Source organism: Saimiri boliviensis, chromosome 1 (assembly GCF_048565385.1).
Source record: "Saimiri boliviensis isolate mSaiBol1 chromosome 1, mSaiBol1.pri, whole genome shotgun sequence".
Taxonomy (NCBI): domain Eukaryota; kingdom Metazoa; phylum Chordata; class Mammalia; order Primates; family Cebidae; genus Saimiri; species Saimiri boliviensis.
This window is the reverse complement of record NC_133449.1, coordinates 270,025,878-270,038,547: the sequence shown is the minus strand read 5'-3', so window position 1 is coordinate 270,038,547 and position 12,670 is coordinate 270,025,878. Positions and strand designations below refer to the sequence as shown.

Sequence of the window (12,670 nt, the reverse complement as noted above, 5' to 3'; positions counted from 1 at the left end):
TTCTCACGTCTTCATAATGACTCTGGATACAGACGGCAGTGGAGAGATGGGTAGGTCTAGAGTGTGAACTATTCCTAGCCTGTTAGACAGTAGCCACCCCCCACCGCCTTATCCAAAGTTTTGCTTCTTACAGTTTCAGTGACCCACACAGTCAAGCTCTATCAGAAAATATTGAATGGCAAATTCCAGAAACAAACAGTTTATAAGTTTTCAGTTGCGTGCCATTCTGTTGAGAGTGGTGAGATCTCACGCTGTTCTGCTCTGTCCTGCCTGGGACGTGAATGACCCCCTCATCCAGTGTCTCCACTGCGTCTACACTAGCTGCCACGTAGCCAGCTCCATGATCAGATCCACTGTTGTGGTGTCATGGTTCCTGTGACCAAGCCATTTGTATTCCACTTCATAATGGCCCCGTAGAGCAAGCAGTGATGCTGGCCATGCAGCTATGCCAGAGAGAAGCCGTACGGGGCTTCCTTTCAGTGGAAACGTTCTTGAGGAAGGAAGAAAAGTCATATGCTGAGGTTTCAAGATCAGTGGTAACAATGGATCTTCTATCCTTGAAACTGTGAAGAAGGAAAATTCGTGCTAGTTTTGCTGTCACCCCTCAAGCTGCAAAAGTTACAGCCCAACTGCATAAGCACTTAGCTAGGATGGAAAAGGCATTAGATTTGTGAGTGGAAGACATGAACAGAAACATGTTCTGATGAATAGCTCCGGGCACAGTGGCTCATGCCTGTAATCCCAGTACTTTGGGAGGCCAATGCAGGCAAATCACCTGAGGTCAGGAGTTTGAGACCAATCTGACTAACGTGGCAAAACCCCGTCTCTACTACAAATACAAAACTTAGCCGGGTGTGGTGGTACACACCTGTAATCCCAACTACTCAGGAGGCTGAGGCAGGAGAATTGCTTGATATAAGCATTTCAGGCTTTGCTAGCCAAATAGTCTCTGTTGCAACTGCTCACCTCTGCCTTTGTACTTTGAAAGCAGCCATAAGCAATAATTAGTAAATGAATGGGTACGACTGTGTTCCAGTAAAACTTTACAAAATCAAGTACTTGGGCCAGATTTGGCCCCCAGGCATGAGTTTGCTGAGCCCTGCTAGGTGATCATGTGAGCCTGGAACAGCCTCTCTTTTTGCTCCTTCCCCATGGACTCACCAGCGTCTCAGCTTTCCCAAAAGAGTCTTAAAGAAGTGCCTGCCCTTAGAAATATATGTCAGGAAAGCCCACGAACTCAGCACTGTTCCTAAAAAGAAAGGAAGGAAGGAACAGGAAAGGAAGGAAGAAAGCAGCAAGCAGCTCATGTTGATCTGGAGAAGGCAGCAGAAAGCGGGAGAGCGCTGCCTGGAACTTAACAGTGAGCCCCAATGTACAAATGTAACCACCATGCCTTTTTTTTTTTTTGGAAACGGAGTCTCACTCTGTCAACCAGGCTGGAGTGCAGTGGCATGATCTTGGTTCACTGCAACCTCCACCCACTGTGTTCAAGTGATTCTCTTGCCTCAGCCTCCCTAGTAGCTAGGATTACAGGTGTTCGCTACAATGCCCGGCTAATTTTTGTGTTTTTAGTAGAGATGAGATTTCACTATGTTGCCATGGCTGGTCTTGATCTCCTGACCTCAAGTGATCCACCCACCTCAGTCTCCCAAAGTCCTGGGATTATAGGTGTGAGCCACCGTGCCCAGCCCACCGACGTCTTAACTCTTCATCTGAAACCTAAATGACATACCCAGTTAAAACAATCTTTTTCTGTTACAATAAGCCATGTAAGAGTATGACACGTTTTCTGAAAGGTTTGTCTAGAAAAGAACCTGACTGTTGCTGCTGAATTGGATTTGACTCGGCTGCTGTATCAGGGCCCCCTCTGATAATTAAATTTGTTTCCTGCCAATTACTTCTTTCTTCTCTCTCTCTCTTTTTTGGCGACAGTGTCTGGCTGTGTCACCCGGGCTGGAGCGCAGTGGCGCGATCTCGGCTCACTACAGCCTGTCTCCCACGCTCAAGCTCCCACCTCAGCCTCCCGAGTAGCTGAGACTGCAGGCGTGTGCCACCACACCCAGCTAGGTTTTGTATTTTTTTGCAGAGACGGGGTTTTGTCACGTTGCCCAAGCTGGTCTTGATCTCAGGCTCGAAGCAATCTGCCCGTCTCGGCCTCCCAAAGGGTTGAGATGACAGGCATGAGCAACTGCGCCCAGCACTGTTTCCTTCTTCGGGCTCTTTCACCGCCTCTTTTTTTTTAGCAGCCGTCCCACCTCCGCTTTTTGCATGTCTTGAGATGTTCCTGTGTGCATGTGTATGCGCGCACACACCCGATTTTGTCATTCTGGAGTTTGGGGTAAAGCATATCACAGTCCTACTTCCAGAAATACGTCCAATGCAGTGAACCTGGCAGCCAACCCTGCTGAGCAATGACCAGAAAGAAGACCCAGGGGTCTACCCTGAGCAGCCAGCCCCCGAATCCAAAGAACAGCTCCAGACCCCATAGTTTTCTCACCCACTAGGTCATGGGACCACAGCAAGAGTGAGGGAGTCTCACTTCCCAGAGAATGCCTGTTCTTACCTTACCTCAATTTGAAATCTGTACTAAGGACGAACGCATGCATTCTCCTCCTTGACATCCACATCTCCTGTTATTTTCAAAGAACTAAAAGTTACTAGAGGACACTGTCCTGTCTTGGGAAGGTGACACATATAAACCCACTGCAAGAGGGTCAGTTGGGAGCTAATGACTGATTACATTCCTGTGCCTTTAACGGTGATGGCTTTACCTCAACTCTCTGAGGAACCAAGAGGTCTCTTTAAATCTGAATACATAAAAATAATCCATCGCAATGTGTGTTAAGCCCATTCAGATTGTTTGGGGGTGATGAATGGGAGGAAACTGGAAATGGGCTCAGCCGGAACAAGGGCAGTATTAATTCACTTGCAGAGCCGCAGCCCGAGTGGCGCAGTGGGCATCCGCTGTAGCTCCTCCCACTCCCAGCTGCATCTGATGACCTCGGATCCACGCACACATGCCCTGCGTGTACCACAGCATGCCCTGGGTTGGCAAGTTTCACTTTTTAGTGTTACTGTTTTCCTCTTTAGTCCTGAGTTACTCTCTAAGTTGGAAAGCAGTGGGTTGAGTGTAGCAGTAGGTTCCTGTTTTAATTTCTATGTGTCACTTGCAAGCTTCTGGCTATTTTGTGCTGATTTATTGTTGTCCTGATTCCCACTTTCTGAATGGTTATTCATTCCTAGCCCAGGCCTCTCTGATGACCATCTGGTTCTCCTTCGGTCACTCAAACATCTGCCCTAGAGACTGGGAAAATGAGCTTCCTTTGGCAACCTAAAAATAATCTTAGTGTGACTGAAGCCTGAAAGGGAAATCACCACGTTCCACTCCCCTGTGGATACTGACCAGGGGAATGAGCCAACAGAGCTTCCTGGGGATTTGGAGCTTAGATGTCTTCTGTCACATCTGCAAATTTTTTTCTTTCTTTCAAGTCTTGGGAATCGTAAACCCATGGCGAGAACTGGGTGCAGCCAGTCCTGAGGTTTTCTTGGGGACTAGGCATGCTTGCACAAGGAAAATGGCTGGAGATAAAAGCCACGCTTTCGCATGGTTGATTTGTAAGGCTGCAAGAGCTAGCTGAGAAAGAACATACTCAGGATTGCGACATGATATTAGTCACTGTGCGTTCCAGGAGATCTCATAAATGCTTTGAAACAGTTATAGGACATTTCTAAGTACCAGACGTTTAGCTTGAACTCAAGAGACCTGTCTCATGGGTAGTGATGGCTTGCCGCCCCCCATCCCTGGAAGACGAAATTTGCCAGAAACTAAAACTCAGTCCCCATGGTATTTCTCATCCAAAATTATTTCTAGCCACATTGTCTAGTGCAACTTTTCAGAACTTCTGCAATGATATGAAATGTGAACATAATAATTTTCAAATAAATTAAATGCCCTTGTAAGTCATAATCCAAAGATGTTAAAATCTAAAGTAATTAACATCTCGACTTAAATTTCCTTGGCTTTTTGTGTTAAAAAAATCAAAGCCCCGGCTGGATGCAGTGGCTCAGGCCTGTAATCCCAACACTTCGGGAGGCCAAGGTGGGTAGATTACCTGAGGTCAGGAGTTTGAGACCAGCCTGACCAACACGGAGAAACCACATCTCTACTAAAAATACAAAATTAGCCACGCATGGTGGTGCATTCCTGTAATCCCATCAACTTGGGAGGCTGAGACAGGAGAATTGCCTGAACCCGGGAGGTGGGGGTTGTGGGATGAGTGGAGATTGAGCTACTGCACTCCAGCTTGGGCAACAAGAGAAATTCTGGCCAAAAACAAAAACCAACAACAACAAAAATTCAAAGGTCTTAGTGGCCTTCACTGATCTCTCCTATTTCTTATTTTGCTCCTTCATTTCTTTTTCTTTTGTTCAGACAGAGTTAGCTCTTGTCACCCAAGCTGGAGTACAGTGACAATATCTTGGCTCCCTGTAACTTCCGCCTGTTAGGTTCAAGAGATTCACCTGCCTCAGCCTCCCAAGTAGCTGGGATTACAGACATGCGCCACCATGCCTAGCTAATTTTTGTATTTTTAGTAGAGATGGGGTTTCACCAGGTTGGCCAGGCTTGTCTGGAACTCATGACCTCAAATGATCCGCCTGCCTTGGCCTCCCAAAGTGCTGTGATTACAGGCGTGAGCCACCGCGCCTGGCCACTGTTTTGCTAGTTCTTAAGGAGATCCTTGGTGGTGAATGCTTGAAAGAGATTGTGTTTTTCAGCATCTGTAGCCTGGGCTATTTTCCAAGGGAAAAAATACAGTTTTTTCCAGCTCCACAAAGACTGAATTCATTCAACAGCAAGTCTCTCATATGCTACACTTTTTAGTGATATGCAAATAAAAAAAAGTAAGTGGACCCTCACTAGTATTAAAACATTGTCCCCATACTCTTGACATTTAGAAAAACGAGCCAAACCCCAGTCCCCAGACAGTTGTCCTATGCAAGATTTTGTTCTTGGGACCTTATTTAAATTTGCCAAAGGTGACGTCAAGAACCGTGGAAAAAAAAAACAAAAAAACCCTGAACTTTTACACTATAGTTTCATGGATGCTGGCCAGAGGCTTGCGATTCCTGAGTCAGAGGCAAATGACTTTATTATTCATGGCAGAGCAACTAGATTTTGGCTTCTCTCATCCCAGTTAGGATTTAGTCCCAGTTTAGGGCTTTATGTTCACATCATTTCCCCTTCTCCCCGCAAGTGCTGTGGTGGTGACACAGAGGGGCCCCAGTGTGTGCCCACAGTGAATTTGCATCACAGCCGAGGATCCCTGACCATAGGCAACCCCGTCTTTTATGAAGGGCTAAAAGCAAACCTGACCAACCTTTGCACCAGAGGGAGATGTGAGCGCACTGCAGAGTGACAAACCTGCCCCTTCTTCCTGCAACACTATCTAACTTTCAAGGGTGTTGACTCTACAGACATTCCTGGAAAGGTAGATAATTGCGTGTAACAACAGCCTCTGTCTCTTGTTTGCAAGCCAGGCAGAAATGCAAGAGACCCAGGGAGAATTATCTTCTGATAGGCCATAACAAAGAGACTCATTAGTCTATCAAATAACAGCAGGTTGATGAGGAAAAGATCCTTGGCTTCTCTGAAAGATGCCGGTCAGTCTGACAGTTGTCTGAAGTTCACAACCATGAACTTAAACCTAATTGGCAGGAATCTTCCTCCCAAGCGGAGTTGGTGGGAAATCAACCCCACCCTATTTCAACTGCTTTCTGTGTATATTGAATAGCTTCTTGATTTGCATTTTCACTTTGTCATAAAAGTTAAAGGCTTCGTGGTACTGCATTGGTGTGAGTGGGGCCTCTGATGGAGCTCTACCTTCTAAAAAGCAGGAGTTTTCAGTCCTGGGCCACATTTTCCATTTCCACTGCCTCTTGGCATGGAAGTGCTTAGACTGAAGAAAGCTTCGTCTCTCCTTCCACATTTGTTCAGCTGGAAGAAACACCCTTGGCAGATTCATGATCCAGACCTTCTGTTGATGATTCTAGAGCTTGTACTCCTAATGAGCCAGTAAGAGCTAATACCTCTGCCGCGTACTCCTTGAGATTTGTTTTTTCTCAGGTTTTGAATGTCCCAGGGGTCGCATAGCATTGCTTTCTCCAAAGTATTTTGGGGCAGTAATTGGATATGCCTGTAGTGATTCATATCCTTCCCCTTTGGGGAAGACTCACTTGAGTTTCTTTATAACCTGCTGCTTAAATTAGTTCCATTTCTTCTTTATAGGCTTGCTTGCTGAATTTGGGTGCTTCTTAAAATATTTCTGCTGTTTCTTTGCTTTGTGACTCAGACCTTTTTTTTCTAACATTCTAATCTAGATTATATCATACAAGGTCCATCACTGAAAGAGATGAAATCAGTCAAAGACTCTTCTATTTCATGAAGTATCCATTGTTCAAATGCATCCTGACCTTTACCGCCTCTGTGTTAGCTCATTCCACCTAGGAAATGTTCTCTCAGACCAGCATGAAGTTCTGGCTGATTCTCCTCCTGCCTGGCTCTGCCCCCTTGGTATTTCTCCTGTTTATTCCCTTTAGAGTCCCTCATTTCATGCATTTCCCAGGCCACTTTCATCCGAGCAATGACCGATAACTATGTCCCTTTAGAATTTACTGAGGATTTTTTCATTCTTCTTGGTCTTCCTTGCTATTTGCCTTTAAATCTGTCCACACTTACCGATCTCTCTTGGGAGAGCTGTCCTAAATCTTCCTTCTAAAGTTCTCTCTGTAGTCTTAAAGTCATTTCTTTCATGCTTTCTGGGCATGGATCCCATTCTCTTCCCTGTGGTTTTGACTCTCAGTAGATTTCTTCAGGTCCCAGTCACCCCCTCATTTAGGAATAAGATAGCATCTCCCTACTTTTGTGACCCCCTCTTGTGACTGATCTCTTTATGATAGGAACCGTCAAGGGTCTTTTCCATATGTCGCTGTGCTCTGGGACTTCACAATCCCAGTTACCCATCACACTGTGGAGTCTGTTGTCTGAGATCTCCTCTTTTAAGGAAGTTTCCCCCTTTCTCTAGTTATTATGTATTTCTTTATTTTCTCTTTTCTACTACTCGGACTCTGATCAGAGAACCAGAGCATGTTTTCAAATCCTCCTTGTTCTGGTGCACAAACCTGATTTCTAAAAACTGAGCATTTCAGGTACATGCCTTTAAAAGTGACTTCTTAGCTGTTAGTTTTGCAGTAATTTTATTGAAGAGCTTTTTTTCCCCATCTTCAAAGAAGATGGCATATGTCTTTGGATTTCCATTGGTTTTGCTTTATTCTTTAAGAAATCTGCTACCTTTCCATAGGTATGAAGTTGAAATGTGTATCTCTGCAGTCTAGAACTACAGTCTGTGTAATCATCAAATCTGGAATCACCCAGAGACCTGGGGAGAGGGGAAACTTAGGCTTTTTTTTTTTTTTTTTTTTTTTTTTTTTGACAACGTCTTGCTCTGTTGCCCAGGCTGGAGTGCAGCAGTGCAATCTTGGTTCACTGCAACCTCCATCTCCCCAGTTCAAGCAATTCCCCTGCCTCAGCCTCCAGAGTAGCTGGGATTACAGGCATATGCCACTATACCTAGCTAATTTTTTTGTATTTTTACTAGAGATGGGGTTTTACCATGTTGGCCAGACTGGTCTCCAACTCCTGACCTCAGGCAATCCACCCGTCTTGGCCTCCCAAAGTGTTAGGATTACAGGCGTGAGCCACCCACCCAGCTCAACTAAACCCTACCTATATCCTTTTTTTTTTTTTTTTTTTTTTTTTGGAGACAGAGTCTTGTTCTGTCACCAGGCTGGAGTGCAGTAGCATGATCTTGGCTCACTGCAACCTCTGCCTCCTGGGTCCAAGTGATTCTCCTGCCTCAGCCTCCTGAGCAGCTGGGACCACCTGTGTGCACCACCACACCCAGTTAATTTTTGTATTTTTAGTAGAGACGGGATTTCACCATGTTGGCCAGGATGGTCTCAATCTCTTGACCTTGCGATCTGCCCGCCGCAGCCTCCCAAAGTACTGGGATTACAGGTATGAGCCAACACGTCCTGCTAAACCTTACCTATATTCTTATCATACACATTAAGTATTTACAGTGAATTTCTTTTTAATCCTTATGATAACCCTATAAGATAATTGCAAGGTTATTTTAACCATTTAAACATAAATATGACTCTTCCTATTTCACATAATGAAAAAACTGCTTTGAATATCAGTGATCAATATGTTATGGGCACAATACATGCTGCTGCCCATGGAGCATGTAAATTGTGTTATACTCTGCATACACCTCCTGTGCTTGGAGTTTATACATGGAGTGGAACAAGTGTCCGTAAGTTGCTGATGAAAATATGTAAGCTCTGACTAGGGAGCAACATGATGACAGTCTCCCTTATTTGTTGGCTGGTGGGCTACTCAGGTGCAGCTGAGAAGCTTTCATTCTTCCCTTCATTTCTGAAGTAAACGTGGGGAGAGCAGGAAGAACCGGGAAGTCGCAGCTCAGTCCCAAGTCTCCACTGGAGGTTCATTTTGTTGGCCCAGCGCAGTGGTGGATTCCAGAGGCCCAGGCCCTGTTCCACTTCCACGAGTTTGGTCTCTGTGTTCTTTATTAGCTTTCCTGTTGATTCTGATGCACCTCAACGTTTCCCTAGACATTCTCAGCCCCTGAGAATCTGCCTGGGAATCAGACTTGTATATATCAGTGGCCACATCAATCACTTTCACTCTCTTGGCTGTTTCTTGGGCCACTGCTTCCGCCTTTGTGCCCACTTCCAGAGGTCTTCTTTTGGCAACCTTTGAGATTTAGGGGAGTTCTCTGTGTGAATGTTCAGCCTTCTGCAATCCACACTTAGGATTCAGCTTGAGATTCTCAAGTCAGATCCATTTCCACATGGTCATCAGCTTACTGGTTTCCAGAATTCATAGCTGTTGTCTTCTATCTTCTTTTCTTTTCTTTTCTTTTCTTTTTTTTTTTTAAGATGGAGTCTTGCTGTGTAGCCAGGCTGGAGTGCAGTGGCACGATCTCAGCTTACTGCAGCCTCTGCTTCCTGAGTTCTAGCGATTCTCCTGCCTCAGCCTCCTGGGTAGCTGGGACTGCAGGTGCCTACCACCACGCCCAGCTAATTTTTTTTGTATTTTTAGTAGAAACGGGATTTCACCATGTTGGCCAGGATGGCCTCGGTCTCCTGACCTGATGATCTGCCCACCTTGGCCTCCCAAAGTGCTGGGATTACAGGCTTGAGCCACCACGCCTGGCTGTCTTCTGTTTTCTGTATCCTTGTGAATTATCTCTGTCTTTTCCTAAAAACATGTTTTCCATCATGTTAGTGTGGCCTCAGGAGGGTAATCAGGAGAAATCTGCCACCTTTAGTCAGAAAGCTATGTTATTTAATTCCCAAATGCAGGCCCATTTTTCATGAGGACATTGACATTCAAAGAGCTTGACTGATGTGCCTAAATTGCAGTAAAATGGTCTAATCAGGATTTGTGCCCAGGTAGCTGGCTGGATTCTAAACCACTCTGCCCCAGCACGTCTCTACAAAATCATGCTGAAGATGCTTCCTCACTGAGTGAGCACTGTGTATGTTACAGGTGTGGAAAATGATGCAGACAGGAAGGCTCTACCTTGGAAACTGGCAAATCCTCTTAGACTCCATTAATATAATGGCCTTGTTTTGTACTACACTTGATCTTCGCCAAAAGGCCAAGAAGCAATAATGGCATTGTTTTGTAACACATGAATTAGAAACTGCTCATGAATAATAGATTTTATCAACTGTTTCGCTGAACTGAAGGCCTTCCAGGAGAACGTTTTGCAAGTTTCATTTCAGAACAACTAAAATGACATCATTTCCAGAACAGTTTGCTCTGTGCATCAGGGGAAAAAAAACCACACACAGAAAAGGAACTCTCTTAGAGTGCGGACATTTTCAGACAATAGTCAGAGTATAATCAAAATTGCATTTTATGTTGCTGCTTCCTGGCATAATCTGGAATGAATGTGTCTAAGCAACCCACTTCTTCTTCATTGAGTTACAAGTCATCTAATATCACAACAAACTCACGAAAAACCAGTTTTTTTGTTACAAGAGGAAACAGTTCCATTTAAATTCAGTACCCACTGCTAACCCTTTCAGTGGGTTCTGAAATAAGATGTTAGTCCTCCTTTATATTTAGTTTTAGTTTTGTTTTTATTTTTATTTTTAAGGCAGAGTCTTGCTCTTTCACCCAGGCTGGAATTCAGTGGCCTGATCTCGGCTCACTGCAACCTCCGCCTCCCAGGTTCAAGTGATTATCCTCCCTTAGCCTCCCAAATAGCTGGGACCACAGGCACCCACCACCACACCCAACTAATTTTTTTATTTTTAGTAGAGAAGTGATTTCACCATGTTGGCCAGGCTGTTCTCGAGCTCGTGACCTCAAGAAGTCTGCCTTCTTCAGCCTCCCAAAGTGCTGGGATTACAAGTGTGACCCACCACTCCTGGCCCACATATTCCATCTTTAGCATGAGATTTCTTTCGCATAAAAAAACCTTACTGGCAGCTGAATGTGCTGTGCTCCCAGCAGTTTGAGAGGCCAAAGTAGGTGGATCACTTGAGGTCGGGAGTTCGAGACCAGCCTGGTCAACATGCTGAAACCCTGTCTCTACTAAAAATATAGAAATTAGCTGGGCATGATGGAGGATACCTGTAATCTCAGCTACTCGGAAGGTAGAGGCAGGAGAACCACATGAACCCAGAAGAAGGAGGTTATAGTAAGCTGAGATCGCACCATTTTTTGTATTCTTAGTAGAGACAAGGTTTCACCATGTTGGCCAGGCTGATCTTGAACTCCGGGCCTCAAGTGATCTGCTCACTTCTGCTGCTCAAAGTACTGAGATTACAGGCGAGAGCTGCCACGCCCAGCCGGAACCAGGAATTTAACTCACTTTCTGGTAATTGCTGTTCACAGTCTCGAGACAGGTTCTGTTAATGAAGTTTTTACGCCAAGCAAAGGGGAAGCTCTAAGGCTTTTCTCTAGATTCTTCCGTTTGTACATGGCTGAGAGCTCAGGCATGTCTCAAAGATGGCTCTTTCTTCACTGTGTATGCATTGATGTCAGCATTTGGGGTTGCGAAAGACTTCCCTCCAGGGAATCTCTAAAATCTCCCTCAAGATTCTCTTCCTGCCTTTCCTTCATATTTTAAGCCTGGACACCTACCAGCTCCTGATAAGGTGGTATGAATGCAACACATTTATGAAGTTTGTTTTACATGTCTGAGTTAATTTTTCTCAATGCCCCTTCCTCAACTTTGCCTACATTGCCATGTTCTCAGACCTTTTTATTTTTCTAACTCAGAAAGATACTTGAACTTGAGGAGGAAGAGGGAGTCTTCCAAACTTTACATACTGTATACAGAATCTGTGTATAAACAATTACTTCTTGAAATAGATTACCTGTGGAATTACTCTACTTGCTTTAAACCTTTTTATATATTGAATTTTTTTTTTTTTTTTTTTTTTTTTTTGAGACAGAGTCGTGCTCTGTCACCCAGGATGGAGTGCAGTGGCGTGATCTCAGCTCACTGCAACTTCTACCTCCCAGGTTCAAGTGATTCTCTGGCCTCAGCCTCCTGAGTAGCTGGGATTACATGTGTGTGCTACCATGCCTGGCTAATTTTTGATTTTTAATAAAGATGGGGTTTCACTGTGTTGGCTAGGCCAGTCTTGAACTCCTGACCTCAGGTGAATTTTTTTTTAAAGAGAAAAAAAGGGTCTTGCTACATTATCCAGGCTCCTAAGCTCAGGTGATCCTTCTGCTTCAGCCTCCTGAATATCTGGGACTACAGGTACCCACCACTGTACCCAGCTATGTACTGAATTTAATATACAATATGTAATTTTCATTACCTGTTAATTTGAGGGTGAGGAGTGGCACTATAATTGCACCACCTTTTGATAACTGGTAAAAGAAAATACAAATCAAGAGGCTTTTGAATACATACAAAAAGCCCTTTAAGTAGGACCAGGTTGATTTCTCCCAGACCCAGTTGGGAGGAAGACTCTTGCCTGAGTTTAACTTCCTGGTCATGAACTCCGGACAACTGTCAGACTGACTGGCATCGTTAAGAGAAGCCAAAAATCTTTCTATCATCAACCTTTCTTTACTTGATATCTTAAATGTATTTTTTTTTTTTTTTTTTTTTTTTTTGAGATGGAGTATTGCTCTGTCACCAGGCTGGAGTGCAGCGGCTCGATCTTGGCCCACTACAGTCTCTACCTCCTGGGTTCAAGCAATTCTCCTGCCTCAGCCTCCCGAGTAGCGGGGACTACAGGCGTGAGCCACCATGTCCAGCTAATTTTTGTATTTTTAGTAGAGACGGGATTTTACCGTGTTAACCAGGATGGTCTCTATCTCCTGATCTCATGATCCACCTGCTTCAGCCTCCCAAAGTACTGGGATTATAGGCATAAGTCCTTGTGCCCGGCTATCCTTCAATTTTTTATAAATACTCTTAAGTGCATGAGTGTCTTTTTCTTCTCTAATAGATAGGAGTTTTGTTTTGTTTATAGCATGTTTGGTTTCTGTAGGATGGAGGACCTAGTCAGCCTTGGGATCAGACTTCTTGTATCACCTCCTGGGGTCACA

General features: G+C 44.5%; 1 protein-coding gene across 12 annotated transcripts in view; it reads left to right on the top strand.

The window, feature by feature from the left end:
- The window catches only part of PDZD2 (PDZ domain containing 2), a 472,221-nt gene that overhangs the window by 386,377 nt on the left and 73,174 nt on the right, over positions 1-12,670 (top strand). The window lies entirely within an intron of this gene.